This window comes from Balaenoptera borealis (assembly GCF_965194805.1).
Source record: "Balaenoptera borealis genome assembly, chromosome: 1".
NCBI lineage: Eukaryota > Metazoa > Chordata > Mammalia > Artiodactyla > Balaenopteridae > Balaenoptera > Balaenoptera borealis.
Window position 1 is genome coordinate 38,328,200 of NC_138860.1, and position 16,848 is coordinate 38,345,047.

The 16,848-nt window shown below is 43.2% G+C and overlaps 1 protein-coding gene across 11 annotated transcripts in view; it reads right to left on the reverse strand.

Annotated features, from left to right (window-relative positions):
- LOC309628241 (uncharacterized protein) overlaps nt 1-16,848 on the reverse strand; it is a gene marked incomplete at its 5' end in the record, with an annotated part of 80,325 nt that overhangs the window by 32,228 nt on the left and 31,249 nt on the right. For 8 of the 11 annotated variants that reach the window (XR_014244259.1, XR_014244260.1, XR_014244261.1 and 5 more), the window contains one exon: nt 7,809-8,564. The exons of 2 other annotated variants lie outside the window; for them this stretch is intronic. Of the gene's footprint in view, nt 1-7,808; nt 8,565-9,024; nt 16,155-16,848 lie in introns of those variants that run through there. One more of the 11 variants, XR_014244267.1, reaches the window with a different exon arrangement.

The following is a 16,848-nucleotide window of genomic DNA, read 5'->3' on the forward strand; positions in this document are numbered from 1 at the left end:
ATCTGGGTCCTTATTTGAATTTTACTCTCATTTAGAATACAATTCTGACAACTCCATCATTAATACCAGCTCTGGCAATATTCCATGAAAAAAACACCAATATAACACAAAATCTAGATGTGAAGAGGATTATGATGTCATATTTTAAAAAGGGGAAAGAGAATTAAAATGAGACCTATCTGAAACCATCAGAAATGAAATTCTCCTTGGGATAAAATGGTCTCTTCCAGAAATGCAGCCATTTAAAGTAAGATTAAAGTGATATTTTATAAGAACTAAAGCAGAATATAAATGATCTCTCCCTGAGTGAACTCATATTTGCATACAACGGAAGGTAAAAGAAAAAGAGGGCATTTTTAGGCTATCAGACTGAAGCTTCTCCACTTTGCTCAACAATTTCTCAACATACATTCCTACATCAATAACATCAGGGGTCTGTGTTAATGAAGAAAATTCTAGGGCTCCATGACCTCAGAATCAGAATCAGAATGCGTATGGGGGAGAGGGAGAGAGTCTGCATTTTAAACTAGCCTCCAGGTGATTCTAAAACCCACTGATTTTGAGAACCTCTGATTTGGAGGGTCTCTGGGGAGTACAGGTAGACCTGGACAGAATTCAAAGCAGGCTTCATATCCTAAGAACCACCAACTCTATTCAGTTGTCCTGAGTTCAAGCCATTTCTATTTCTACCAATGACCGTAAACTTAATCACTTAATTGACAAGTCAATCTCCCAGTTTTCTCATTTATAAAATGGGATCATTTGTTTCACAGGTTGCCTTGAGCCTTGAGACGTTGATAGTCTTCTATAAAAGTTATTCCTTGTTACCATTATTGTTACTATGTGGCCAATGGTGTGATAATAAATGATGATAACTTTAACTAGCAACGTCGCCACTGTTAAGAGAAGGAATATAGAGATCACAAACTAAGTAGCCCAGAAAATAACTAGCTGGTAAAATTCTGTATGATCATCAAATACGTGTCAAGAGTAAATATGAATCAGTCAGTTGGCACACACTGAGATGAAAAGAATATTGATGGGAATGACAAGGTAGAATTAAGTTGGGACAAAGCCAGGATGATACGTGAATGATCAGACCAGGGTGGCTGCCAGGAAGTATGTGGTTTTGTTTCTCAGAGGCATCAGAAGGATGAGGATTGGTGAGTGGAAATATGGACAGGTGACTATCTTTGTAGAAGATCTGGGGACCAAAATCAGAGAGGAAAAAAGAAATTTCCAAACACCTGTGTCTGAGATGAAACACATCAAATGGAGGAAGGTGAGGTGGACATGACAATTAGAAATCAAGCAAAGGAACAAGGAACAAGGAAAAATCCTAAGGCTAAATTTTATTTCCAACTCTGAAGCAAACCATCAGAATACCAAAATAGAGGGAATTTTAAAATAGTTCCCTGATCACAAATGATAAATTTAATTACTGAAAACCACAGCCTTGCTCTCCTTGCAGGTTCCCCATGTCTTTGGTAGGGGTAGGAAAGGAAAGGAGGGAAGGAGGGTGCTGTGCTTCTCCTGGAATGGGAACCAGAAACACCAGGACCCAGAGTAGCTTTACTCCAAAAGGGTAGAGCTCTGGCTTCCTTTGCATCAACCTCTTGGAGTTTAAACTTAAATATCTGAGGGTCTCTCCCCTTGAAGCCCAGATACATTGATGTCCTTCCTGGAAGTTCTGTCCTGTGCCCAGCTTTTACTCATTTTGTTCCCTTACCTGAGAATGCCCTTCCTTGCCCCTGTCTCTGACCTTTGAAGTCCTAATTAATCCCTAAGTACCGATTCTAAGTGTCAACTCATCCACCGCTCTCCTCTTCATTACATCCATCACTCCCTTCTCTCTGACCTATGTTAGTATTAGGCATCTGCATATGAGTTTACGTTGAGAAAGTTCTTTGAGGTCAAGGACTACATCTGATTCACTATGTGTCTTTCTAGATGCCTTCTTCTGTATAGTAAGGATGGTCAAAACACATTTACAAGATACTCCCCTTGTCCTATACCTTTACTGGACTTTGGGTAGTTGTTCAACCTGAACAGATAGAACATCATTCAACAGACCCAACATAGGAAGAAAGAGCCATGGGATTCTCTGATCCTTACAGCAGGATCTAAAGAAGGCTGCTTCCATGCCAGCAAGCCAGAGGATCACACTAAAGGGCTGTCTTAACCAGAGACCGTTGTTAGGAGGGATCAACTATTATTGAAGGTTGAGACCCTGGGACCCCTGTCCAGCTTTTCTCTGCTGTCAGACTTACCCTTTCTCATGCAGTTGCATGTGGTCAGGATGGATGTCTCTGCTCAGTATACACTGGTAGGTCTGGCATGTACATGGAATTCTCTCTATTGGTTGCCTGTTGTAGGAACTCCCTACTGACTAACGTCATAACACAGATCAAATCAAGGAGAGTAAAAGATGTCAAGTGTCTGAACATGGCTCCTTTGGACTCTAGGAGGAATTGGTCAGATGTAACTCCAGTTCATATGCTTGTTTTCACCCAGGACTTGGCTTTGAACATCCTAGTGAGTGCGTGAGTCCATACCAATAGGGATTCTCAAGCAGAAAAATTCGATTCCAGCTTCTGTTCTTAGAGAGCTCAAAGACTGTCTGGTGCTGGAGGGGAATTTCAGATCACTCAATCCAACACCTTATTTCAGGAGGAGACAGAAGTCAGAGAAGGGAAGAGACTTCCCCACAGGTACATACTCTGTTACTGGCCAAAGTGAGACTAGAGCTCTGAAGTTTTTCAGCTTCTCCAGCAAGTCCTCCATCTCTAAGGAAAGCAACACTTCATCTTCCCATATAAAGTATCCCAGATCCTCACATCCATCTCTATCAGAGTCCAACTTCCCACTTGGTTTACAAATAGGTCAAGAAAACCCCCTCTGTAAGAATGTAATGTATTCAAGGACAGCTCACTTGAACACGCACACTTGTCCCGCTGAGGTGCTGGACCTCCACTGCTTCTTTAGCATCCAACCCTCTTCCCTGCATGCCAGCCCACCTCCCACCACCTGGCTGTCATCACGCATCACCTTCTCAGAGAGTGTTTCTCTGGCATCCTTATCCACATTTTGCCCCAAATACACACATCCACTGATTATATCTTCCTGATTTTTCAATCTCCGTGGAATTTTTGTGACTTGGGATTATGGTATTTATTTAGTTAGTTTTTGTCCTCTTACGCCAGAATGTAAGCCCCATGAGGTTAGGGACCATCTCTGTCTGGTTCTCTTTGTGTCTCCAAACACCTAGAAGACTGCTTGGTACAGAGTTGGTACTTGGTTATTGCCTATTGTATAAAGGAGTGAATAAATGAACTGAAAAGCAATGGGACCCTGACTGTTACTTATAGATAAACAGAAACAGTCTGCACACAGAGGGAGAGGGGATATGATCTTTTTTATGGACGCTACTGGCCAGTGAAGTCTAGAATGTTAACAGCATGGCCACGTTCTTAGTTAACTACAAATCAAGGGTGGAAAGGTGATAATGTTGGGCCAAACATTTTGACCATGTTGTCTGATTTATTCAAAGAGCTGGTATGGAATTTTAGTCCAGTAAGGATACACCATTGTTGGCACTACACACATGCATACAACGAGTATGTACATACACATATACACTCACTCACACCCTCTTATTACCTCCTGCCTATTAGATACTCTAACAAAGCCCTCAAGCTAAAAATGACGTGATGTCTTTAAGTTTCTCAGGAGAATCACCTACCGATGGAACTCAAGAGAGCAAAGATAGAGTCCAAAGACAATTATATTTGTCATTTTTTAACTGGAAATATTTGTTTAGTCTGAGAACTAGCAAAGAAATGTTGAAAACGCAGGGACTTTTTGATATCATTTATTTTTTTCATACAGTTCTACCCCCCCTGCCTTGGAGATATATCTGGCATTAAGATGTAAACATCTTCCAAATTAAAAAAGAAAGAAACTTTTTTTTAATAAAGAAATGCTCACAATGCAACTTGTTTCTCATTAAGCACTGTATATGTCCAACTATGGTGGAGAATTTAGAAGGAAACGAAATCCAACTCCAGTTTAATTTCCGTTTTCCTGTTTAGCTCCAAGCTCAGTATGTGATCTTATAAGTTGACAGGAGTAACATTGCACCTATTAGCACTCGTCAACGGAAAGTAGATTGTTCAGGTTTCTATAAATGTTTTTTGAATTGGATTTCGGTTGGTGAGAAAATAAATTAAGTCAGAAATTCTTTGAGGCAAATTACATATTGAAATGAACAGTTTGATGCACAACCCCTCCATCACCCCCTGCCAGAAAAAAAGACAGAAAGAAAGGAAAAAAGCAGAAGTCTTGCTTTTCTAGGCTGTGAGAATTTCTTCTGCTGTTTCATCTGTGAACAGTTTACAAGGCAATATCCACAGTTGGATTTTAACAGCCCGTGTTTGATGGGAGCTTGCGTGACATCTGGGGCTATATTTTTGGAGAAATTTCAAAGCTAGTGATTTCCAGTTTTTAATCACCAGAGTATTTATTTTCTACCAAAGCATAATTGTCCATTGCTCCACACTTATTTTCTATGGGAGCAGTGCAAAATGAAAATCAAGGTGAATTACTAACTTGATCTTGTATCTCTCAAGGTTCAATGGCTCTTACCTGCTCTAGAGGCTAAAAGCCAAAGTGCTGACCTCGCCTAACCGTGCTGGAAAAATTGAACACATGGCCGTTGTCAAGGACAAAACACCCTCAGTCATAAGAACAAAGGGAACAGCAAAGGCTAGTGAAGGAAGAGGCCATGCACCCCAGACAAGTACGCAGCATCCTGCACCTCTGCTCAGACCTGGGTCATGTCTGTGGCCACAGGTGCCACAGGCAGAAGGGTATGCTGTGCAGAAATTATTTTCACCGCTTTCTACTGAGAAAGGAAAACCTCACAGTGGATCAGCCTGCTCCTCTGTGAGGGAATGAGTAAGTGCTTGCTTTTCACTGTGGTCTAATCCAAAAGCCTGGTGTGCTTGAAACTGAGAACAAGAACAGAGGCTGCTCGCCTGCAAACTCGCCAGGGCTTCTACTGCCCAGCATTAGGAGATTTGGGGTTTGGTTGTTTGGTTGTGATTGTTGATTTCTTTTCCTATGCTTTGGATGAAGCTACTGAAACTCAAGAGGGATGAATTGGGAGACTGGGATTAACATATATATAATAATATGTACAAAATAGATAACTAATGAGAACCTGCTGTATAGCACAGGGAACTCTACTTCACTGTACAGTAGAAACTAACACAACATTGTAAAACAACTGTACCCCAATTAAGAAAAAAAAAGAGAGAGGTAGCAACCACTAGACCTGTATCTAAGAAGGTAAATGATTTGCCCAGGGTCACACTGTTAGCTCGTGACAGAGCTTTACAAGACTCCTTTACATAAACCAAAGCAGGTGAGGTGGGGTGGAACAAAGAAGAGGGTAAAGTGAGGGTCTTTAATTTATAAGAGCTGCATGACATGGAGGGGCTTTGAGGAAAATTGATGGATGGTGTTTTCAGTGCCCCCCCACCCCACAACTCCCTCTTTCTGGCTTCACTTTTCACCAAGCCCTCCTTTACTCTGAGTTCTGTCTGGGCCAGTCCTGAGCTCCTGGAATGCATCTCTGCCTTCCTTATCTGGGAGCTAATCACTAAATAGCAGGTGACGAAGATTCTGCTTTTCATCTCTTTTGCTCTCTCCCCTTCTCTCTTTTACTCATTTCCTCAGGGCTGTGAAACTCTAAATCTGAAGCAGGAAACCTCCCTGATTTGTTCACACCTGGAATACCACCCTCTCTTTGTTTGGAGAGGAAGGAGCAGGGAGAATCAAGAGAAGAAGCCCATTGTCTAGAGAAAGAGAGATGTCAGCAATTAAATATTAATATACACACGCAATGAGGCAGGGACACATTCACATATTTTAAATCAAGCATTCTTTCTTTCAATTCCTATATTTCCCCACTCATCTCCACTCCCAACCAATGTCTTACAAGACAAATTTACCGTGTGTCACTTCAGTTATCAACACTCCACACAAATAGGTTGACAGAGGAAACAGGCAAAGTACCTTTGCAAGTCTGTTTGGGGTTGAAATACAAACTACACAGCCTAGAGGCTCCCAGAGATTAGCTTACTTTTTGCTCCTACAAATGTTAGAAACTAGCTTTTGAGGGAAGCTGTCATCAACCTCCCCTTTGCCGTGGGTGTTAGGAAGTCCCAGCCTTCTTTAGGTTGTGCATTCTGTCCTCTTCGTAGACTTTCCATTCGGCCTTTGGAATATCAACTGGTGCAGGCTCCCACCTTTAGTTATCATGTGTCTCTAAACTCAGAGACTGGTATTTGTGGTCTGCTGAACACCAAGCTCCCTCAGGGGAAAATGGAAGAAAATATTGGATCCAAGGGTGGAAATTTAAATCCGTGATTTCCAATCTGTGGGCCCAGGGAGCCTACAGGGACACCATCTTTGTGTGAATCAGTACCTATAGTTGTACATGAATCATACTATTTAGTCAACTATTCTGATACTTCTAATGTACTCATTTATTCATTCTACAAATATACATAAGGTGCCTACTTTGTGCCAGGAACTGTGCTAGGTGCCGAGTATACAATAGATAGTGAACAACTATGGCCTTGTGGGGTTTCCAGGCCAGTGGTGAAGACAGTGAGTTACAGAAACACAGAAGGAAAGCAATAACTCAGATTTGGGATAGTATATAGATAAGGTGGTGATTGATAGCATTCAAATCCCCTTTAAGGTGATAGCCTCTATTATTAATATTTGCTCTCCCAGTGCATTCCTAAAGTGTAAGTATCTTTATCTGCAGGTCTATAATTTTTTTGAGATTAAAATGTGCTCTCCATACTAAAATAGGTTGGACACCACTGACCTAAATCATCCCCAAGAGATGTCTTTTCAATCCCAGATGAATGAATTAAATAGCAAGAAGTGATATTTCACCAATATTCTAGCAAATCTCAGGTGGATCATTCTTCCTTAAGTCTGAGTTTGCATTGTTTCATTGAAAGTTAAACTCAGACTCTCTGTACCCCATCATCCAGGAATACCACCTCTCCGGGAAACCCTGGAGAAATCAAGAAAGAACATAGCGATTTGGTCATAGATTCCTCCTCCCCAGTGGGCAGAGAGCAGCCCCACCTATGCCCTGACTTGGGTGAGGTCGGAGGAAAGTCTTGTGGTTGATTTTGGTATGCTGGGGAATTGTAGGCCTGGAGCCGTGGGACGTGACTTGCTGCTCTATTAGACACGCTAGATAACCTCCTGAAACAAGGAAATAAAGCAAAGATTAGATGGGAGGATTTTCTTGTCAAGAATTATGAATGCAAAAATAACCCAGAAAATTTAGCTGGATTTGAACAGGGACCAGGCAAGATAATGGGCAGTAAGACCTGTTAAACGTGAGGTCCCATTTAAATCAAAATAAGCCACCAACTCTCAGCTCCCAATGGGGCCTCTGTATGCATATTCAAGGGTAGAAATATTCTAGGGACATTATTACTGTATTAGACAATGTGGTGGGCACTGAACCTACAAATAAAATATGGTCCTTCAAGTGGCTATTTTTTAGCAAAGAAAAGGTAAAGAGCAATGCTCATTTAAAAGATAATTAAACAGTAGTTTAGGCTTTGTGACAATGGGCAGAACACCAGCATGGGGGGCAGCACCAGGTTTAGAGTCAAGAGACTGGATTTTATCCTGGTTCTATGTCAAACTTGAGTCTTACCTTTGGCAAGTCACTTCCCTCTTATCCTCAACTCAGTTTTCTGACCTATAAAAGGACAAAGGTTATTTCCAGCTCCTAGTGCTATGATTCCAGGCCCCATATCAGAAAGCACTTCTTTTTTTTAAATTTATTTTTTATTGAAGTATAGTTGAATTACAATGTTGCATTCATTACAGAAAGGACTTCTAACAAAGGTCCCTTAACTTATTTGGTCGCGGTTATCCTTCCTATAGAATTTGTCACAGCAGGACAGAAAATCCATCTATTTGTTGCAGTAGGCCTGGGTTGTAGGATAAGATATTTCCTGACAGACTCCAGAAGTATCCACAGGTTCTCTCCAAGGGACCCCACAAGAAGACTTATTAAAGGAAGGAGATCAAAAAGCCAAATGGTGAGGAAAATTTGGGGGATCACCTGTCGGAAACAGATCCACTTATTTAGTAGGTGGAAACATAAATGCATGTATCATACACTTCCCCAACACCCCACTCCCACCAAAAAAAGAAAGAACACAGCAAAATCGTTGGCACTGTTAGACTGCACCCATCTTCAGCCCTGGTCTTTCACTGAGGTAATTTCTTCATCTGCTGTCAACTTGACATGTTGGTGTAGGTACCTGTTGCTTCATTCTGACTCATCACAATGTGCTTTGTGGCAGTGAACCCAGCAGCCATTTTTCCCTGGTGATCTCTGGCCTCCTTCTTCCAAATTGCTGTCGGCCAGCCATGGAGCAATGGAGCTGAATTGACTTTCCCTCGGTTAGTCAACGGCCTTTGCCCAGCTCCCTCCTGATCCTCTTTAAGCCCTCCTGAGAAGTCACAATGTAGAAGTTCTGGTAAAAACTCCCACATTCTGCTAGTTCAGTAACAGAATTTTGAAGAGTAAAGACTGGGCATCCCAAGCCCCTGTGAAGTGTCACATATGTCACACCCTCCAAAATCAGCTACTTGAGGAGATCAAGTAGAGTGGGATGAGGGCTTGCATTTTGAAGTCAGATAAACCAGTCAGATCAACCCCAGGGCAACACTGAACTGCTCATAGTTCCACATATCTTGCTATTTTTAATTCCACACGTTGACTGTGTGACCTACTCTTTCTGAAATGCCCTGCCCCACCCCACATACTTTCTTCTAACTCCTGCTTATCCTTAACCTTCAGCTGAAACATCACCTTCTCCAGGAAGTCTTCCCTGACCCTCCCAAGCTGCATTAGATGTCCCCTTGGTGCTTAGCCCAATTCCCTATGTATAGCTCTATCATTTTACTTACCATATTGCTGTATAATTGCTGTCTTCCTCTCCTAGACTGTGAATTTCTTGTCAACTAGAACCAACTCAACTTTTTCTTTTTCTTCTCTGCATAGCTTAAGGCATAATCTAGTTTGTTTACTGAATGAATAAATTATCTGATTCATCCACTTATTAGTAGTGTGTTCTGGGCAATTTAATTTACTTCTCTGGGTCTCTAATTTCTCATCTGTAGATTGGAGATAACAATCCATTGCTCATTGAGATGTTGTTCAGACTTGGAGGTAACATACGTAAAGGCCTACCACAATGCTGATGCATAAGCATGGAGAATTAATGCACATAGGCCGTGGATCTGCACAGGGCGTGATGAAAAGGAAAGAGAACACAGCAAGCTCATTTGAAAGCAATGAAGACTCCCACAGTCAGGCTGCAGCGCCTACCTCTATGGATGTATGTTCCCAGCCAGCTGCTCCCTCCCTATGGGGAAGCCTGGAAGTCCTTGTTTTTTGTTTTTTCTTAAATGAGAAACAGCAGATCATTCCTAAAAGTTTCCTGGGACTCCAGCATCTCCAGTTGGAATGATTGACTAGCAGAGTTACTCTTATCATTTCTTGCATTGACAAAGGGCTCTGTAAGCCTAGGACACCCACACAGCCCCCGCCCCCATCGACAACCCTCAACTCTATTGTAAATAGGTCCTTCACGTGGTGAGGTCAGGCTTACCCAGAGAGTTTCTGGTGATTTATCTTCACACTTTGGGTAGGAAAAGAGGAAGAAGCTGTGGTCTGAGCCTCCTGGAAACTTGACAATTGCCCTGACACTTGGAGGGTTTGCTCAAGGTGTCTAGAAAAGTTTCCAAATAATGGAGGTAAGGAAGCAGGGGCAGCTTAGCAGAAGCTAGGTGGTCACCATGGCAGCAAGTGCTGTTGGCCTGGCCCACAATATCATTACAAAGGACCATCCCCACATGCCCCCAGTTCCCCCAAAACACACATGCACATGAACACACACACACACACACACACACACACACACTGCCTCCCTCCAGGAACATGCAGGGCTCTCCACTGGTCAAATCCTCCCAAATCCTCTGGTGAATCAGGCTGAATCAGACCCTCTGAGTCATCTAGAACCCATGCAAGCCAGGGTTAATTTATTCAATAGTTATTTATTGAGGGAGTGCCAGTGCCAGCTTTGTGCTAGGCACTGCAGGCCAATGCCTTCTAGAACATTCTTGAGAGCCTTTCTCCCCAAGCCGCCCTATGGGGGAGAAACTACTTCAGCCAGAAAGTTGGTGAGGCAAGGGATTGTCATGGAGGTATTGCCAAAGAAGAGATCTGTGCTGAACTGGTCATGGATCATTATCAATCAACTCTTTCTGCAAGGACGTACAAGAGGGTGCCAAAACCACTTCCAGGGACCCACAAAATGGCCATTCAATGGCAAGTTAACAGTGGAGGGTCAAGATTGAGGAAGAGCAAATTCCCACAGAATTGCTGCCACTCTGAAACTCAGGCATGGCCAGAGAACCAAGAAGGACTTGAGCAACTTTCCTATGGTAACCTCAAAATTATTCTAGGATCCCAGAAGTGAAGAGGAAGGAGCTTCTTTTAGGAAGAATGACAGAGAGTGATGGTGGGCTACTGCGGAGGTTTTAAAACATGTCTGAAAATACTTATACAGTCTTTCCAGGGAGAGGTAGGTTGATATCCCCTCCACCTGAATCTGGGCAGGCTTCTGACTTGTTGTAGCCAATTGAATGTGGCAGAAATGATGCTCCATGACTTCTGCAGCTAGGTGGAAAAAGACCTTGCAGCTTCCACCTTGTTTGCTGGAACACTTGCCCTTTGAGCCCTGAACCCTGAGCCACTGTGTAAGGCTGCCCTTAGGCCACCATGCTGTGAGGAAGCTCAAGGATGCGGAGCAGCCATGTGTGTGTATTCTGCCCGACAGCCACACTGAGGTCCCAGCCCATCGCCAGTACCCCATGTCAGACTTGTGAAAGGAGGAGCCTCCTAACGATCCCAGCCCCAAGGCCTTGAATTGCCCCAGCTTTGGAGTCTTCCCAGCTGAGGCTCCAGACTTTGTGGAGCAGAGATAAAGCATCCCTGCCGTGCCCTGTGTGAACCCATGAGCAGAATGAAATGGTTGTTTTATGCCACTAAGTTTGGGCAATCTGTGGTGAGTGGCAGGACTTCAGTGACCCAATGATCCTGGAGGCGAGAGTGAACAGTATTAGAAAAAAGAAAGAGGAAAGTACAAACAAGAGAATGACACTAGGAGAAAAGGACAGTGACCTGAATGATGTTGTTTGTACTCTGTTTTCTTTTCTGATGTGAAAAAGGAACCAAATGTAATCACATTTCACAAGCGATCCCTAGGCTTAGCTTTTGGTAGCCCAGCCTTGCAGTGGCCCGGGAGTACTCACACCTGGTGGTCCACAGCCTCCCATGGCATGGCCCTTCCCTTATTGCCCCTCAGGGAAGATAGGAGCCTCCAGCATTTCAGAGCCCCCCCCCCCCAATGGGGTGAAGCCAAATGACTTCACGGTGGCTGAAGCTGAGGCTTCTGCAGCTTTTTTCCCTTACCACCTCCCAGGGGTGCTCCAGGAGGAGGTGACAAGGACTGTGTCTGCCCAAAGGCATGCTCAGTTATCCCTGAGATAGCTGATAGTTATCATTCTAAAAGAGACCCTAACCAGCACTGAAAGTGCTAATTTCATCTGAGCTGCTGGGAGTTACTTGTGGCAAAGAGCTCTTTATTCTTTGAGTTTCTTCTAGTTCCACTGCTTGGAAAAAAGACCACCTTCTTACCCCCATTCCTCCCACCAGACTGCTAGGAATATTTATCCTTGTTTAGACAGCCCTTTATTAGAGCTCAAGTGCATATTAAGAAACCCCTTTGACACCCTTGCCCTAGAAGGAAAGGGAGGTGGCCTTTCAACAGGCCCGGCAGGGACCTCACCCAGTGGTCAGGTCCCAGGTCAGGGAGCATCCAGGAGCTCTGGAGTCCTTGAGGACAGGGCTGGTCAGAACCCACTACAGTCAGTGCAGCAGTGGGGAGGGTTCCCAGATCTGCAGGATTCACTCACTGGCCTCAGTTTTGGTTTTCTGAACAGCCCCATTTTCCAAAGGTCCACGCAAATTGTCAGAAGGCCTTTCTATCTGTCTTGGTTTGCTCTGATTTCAATCTCCTCCTTCCACTTAGTGGCTGAATTAGACCTGAAGTTATAGACTCTTTGAACTAGAAGGGACCTTAGAAATCATCTAGGTCAACCCCCAGGAAAGGAAAGTGACTTGTCCAGGGTCACACAGCAAGGGTTCTTTAGTGTTAGAGTAAGGACTGGAACTAGGGCCCCAGGCTCCCAAGCCAGGGCTCTTTGTACAGTGCTCTTGGTGCTGTCAGACTACCCAGATGGCTTGCTCCCTGGAGAGTATGAATTCAAAGAATCTGCTTGAACCCAACCAACCACAGGAATCCTGGGTTCCAAAGATCCTGTTTGCAAACGCCACTCCTTCCTCCTCTCCTCCCTACCCCAAACGCAACGTCCCAAACCTCCGGAATAGTTTGGAGGCCAGTAAAAACAATCTGCCCAGGCAGCGTTCTACTTTTAGGCATCCTTAGAATTAAAGCTCCTGGTTGCTTTAGAAGTTAAGACTTTCCCACCCACCTCTCTGTCTCCCCTTTTCATTCTCCTCCCCACCCTGGCTCTGATTTCATGTCTGCTTTTCAGTTTCCTTAGCTACATGAGGCATTTCACATGGCCAAGCTTCACATAGACTATTTCCTATAAATGCAAACACTGTCTTGGACATACCAATAAAACTTAATTTTGGTCAATGTGCTGTTTGGGGAATTTTTAATAAATTATACCCCTTGAACACATTTTCGAACAAAATGAAATACCAAGAAAAGAAGAACATGGTTATTTGCAGATAATGGAGGAACCACTTAGACATAAACGTTAGAATAGAGGGACAGACTGTCCTATATTATAACTGTTTGGTTAAGTATCTATTTTTCTGAGTGGAACTGACTCCTGAAGGGTTTACACCATGTCTTTTTTCAATTCTACATCCCTCATAACCCCAAACATACCACTTTTCACATACAAGGGCCTATATAAATGTTTGCTAAATTGAATCTTTTTTTTTTTAATTTACTGAGAGCCTACTATGTAATAGGTAGAAGGCTAGATGTTTTCATAGCTTTTTAAAAATTGATTCTCATGATCCCCCATCAGTTATTTCTTGCCACATTAATGATATTTTACAAACCACCCTAACAATTCTGACTCCAATGCCAATGGATATGGGGTTTTCCCAAACCAACCAAGCAATTCTGCAACACCAGCTGGGTGTCCTACAATTCAACTTAATCCTGACACTATCTTCCTGAAGACAGCATCAGATGCACAGGTTGAGGGCTCAGTACCACGAGACTGCCCCCCACTTTAGATGCCAATCACAAGCCAGGTTGTCACCTATACTTCTGACTGCCTGGCTCTAAATCAGAGGTTTCCAAAACCCCCTCCTTGGGTTTGATTAATTTGCTAGAGTGGTTCACAGAACTCAGAGGAACTTTTTACTTACTAGATCACTGGTTTATTATAAAAGGATATAACTCAGGCACAGCCAGATGGAAGAGATGCCGAGGGCAAGCCATGGGGAAAGTACACGGAGCTTCCACGCCTTCTCCAGGCATGCCCCTCTCCCCACAATTCCAAGTGTTCACCAACCAGAAGCTCTCTGAACCCTGTCCTTTTGGGGTTTTATTGAGGCTTCATTACATAGCATGATTGATTAAGTCAATGGCCACTGGTCATGACTGATTGAACATCCAGCCCCTCTCTCCACCCCAGAGGTCAGGGGGTGGGACTGAAAGAGCCAACCCTCTAATCACGTGGTTTGCTCTACTGTAAACCATCCCCCATCCTTAGGTGCTTCCCAAAGGTCGCCTCATTAACATAACAAAAGACACCTTTATAGCTCTCCACACTTAGGAAATTCCAAGGGTTTTAGGAGCTCTATGACAGGAAGGGGTGGAAGACCCAATGCCTATTCTTATTATAAATCGAAATATCATACACCCTAAAGCTTAGTAGCTTCCAACAGTCCCCTTCTGCTTTATCTGTGGGTCTCCACGGTGGCTTGCCGGTGCTGCTGATGCGGGCTGGGCTTGGCCAGTCTTGGTGAAGCTCAGCTGGAGGGCAGCTGGGCAGGCTGATCTAACATGGCCTAATCGGGGGTGGCAAGATTGATTGGGGCCTCTCCCCACATGATTTTCATTGTCCAGCAGGCTAGCTCAACCTTATCCTCACAATGGAGATAACAGGGTTCCAAAAAAAACAAGCAGAAGCATGCAAGGTTGTTTGAGGTTTCGGCTCAGAACAGGCATACCTTCACAGTGACCACACTTTATTGGTCTAAGCAAGTCATAAGGCCAACCCCAGACTCAAGGGCTGGGGAAATCAATTCCACCTCTCAACGGAAGGAGCAAAAAAGCCATGTCACAATGTATAAAAGGATTAGGATTGAGGTCATTTTTGTAATAAATCCACCGTGTAAATCCAATTGTAAGATGAAGGGAAAAAAATGGAGAGAGGTTAAAAGATTTATAAAAACATATTATAAAATTGCATTGTAACGATGGTTGCACAACTCTATACATATACTAAAAATCATTGAACTGTACACCTACAATGGCTGACTTTTATGGTATGTAAATTATTCTTCAGTAAAGCTGTTTAAAAAAACTGAAAAAAAATTTAAAATTTACTGACAATCATTCAACTAATAATTGTCCAAATCTGCATTTAAACTCAGGTATTCTAGCACAAAACTCAGTAATCTTTTCAATGCACTATATTTATCATACCTAAAGTATTAGATTCTCAGAATCAGAGCATCTAAGAGCTAAAAAGAGCTCCTACTGACTATTTTGCCTACCCCTCTCTCTTCAAGCAGCTGAATGTGTAATCCTTCTGGTGCAGGTGCAAGAATCCTCTTCTTAGGTTGAAAAACAGAAACAACAGTGCAGGAAACCTGAGCCATTTGAAAAATACCCCTCATCTTCTCATATGCTTTTGAGATCTAGAGTGATTAACGTTGGAAAGAACTTGACCCACTGTTCTTTCTAGAACCAGAAGCTGCAGACAATTCTTTTGATTATGGCTCCTCTCATTTTATGCTGGCCATATCATAAATAGCCAGGATACCTAATGTGCCTAGATTCTGGTATTAACAGTGATGGCATTTTTCTTCTATTTCATTACTCAGTGTCCAAATCTAAGTTCTTTTTGGGGCTGAAGGTTGTATTCAAATTAAAGGGAGCCCAAGGAACATCCTTTGTGGGTAAAAATCTCTGACATGAGGACTCTGGGAATAACAACAGTTAAAGAAAAAAAGGCAGATTGTGCAATGTGGTCCTTCTTTCATGAACATTAAGGCATCTGTGAGGATGATGAACACATGGGAAGTGGCATGGTTTTGTCCTATAATTTGGACTTGTTTCTGGAAAGAAAAAGAGTGAAATCCCGAGGAGATGCATCCAAGCTCTCCATAAACAGAGCTTTGAAGAGCAAATTGAGCAGCTTTCATCAATCACACACAGACCACATCAAAAGCTGCCTGAGGAGAATCACTCACCCCATGTCAGGCAGGGTCAGGCAAACGTTATCAAACGCTCTTTCAAGATATTACAAACCAGAATCAGAGAGAGAGAGAGAGACAGGTAAAGAGGAGTGTCAAAAATAAGACCATGAAAGGAAGGAAGGCAAATAAGGCAGAGAATGTGATGCAGTGGGAAAGAGGATGAGGAGGGAGGACAAAGGGAGAAGAAGGGAAACAGGAGGATATCAGGATAGACGGCAGGAGACAGAGCCAAAGGCAGAAGCTATAAGGAGAGTGTGGCAAAACGGAACAAAAGTAAATCAACAGCTAAAGAGAGGCAGAGAAAGGAAAGCTCAGAAGCAAAATGGAGAGAAACAGCCTTTACACAGGGTGGAGGCCATGTTGACAGCCATCTGTCCTGAGGACGCATGGTCTATGTGGACTTCTGTGGAAAATTAGCCAGAACAGATCTATTTCCCCACCTAGAGGAGCATCATTAAGTCCCACTGAAAGGGGGTGGAACGGAAAACAAAGAAAATACTAACACTCCAAACTTCTTCCTCTCCAGCTCCCCCAAATTGTCTTTTATCTACTACGAAGGGCTCTTTGATCATCCCAGCCGGCTTTACTCAGGTTCTGAAAATTGGAGAGAACAGTCATTAGAAACCCAGCCTGATGTCCACCCAAGCCCCCACTGGAGCGATTTCATCTTTTATTACAGCAAAGCGAGGGCAGTCATGTATCAGCTCAGGTTATAAATCTGTCTTCTTCATAGATCAAGTTCGATTTTCCAACTAATTGGAGGCAAACAAATCCACTCCTGGGTCAAACCAAACAAATTTCCCTTTCTCAGTAAAGGGCCTGGCTCTGTCTTAATCAAGAGGTAAGGGTCCAGCAGTACGTCACTGAATGGATGTGTCACCAATTATTGAAGTAATTTCTTGGTGTTGGTCATTTCTTTTCATCTTTTATTCTTAAAGATGATACTTTCAAAAACACCTTTGCCAAGAAAGAAAAAAAAAAAAGGAGGTAAAGGTCCAGGCGCCTGGGTGTTCCCATGAGGAGCCCTGGGGGAGTCCAGGGTCAGTGGGAGGCTACCAGGTGCGAAAAAAGGAAGCCTTCGCAACAAGGGGGAAGAGATGATAAATAGGAAATGGAAGGGCTTTCTCCAAAGCAAACTTTGCTCATTGTACATTTTAACCCCATAAAGTGATATTGGGAATAACGATGCA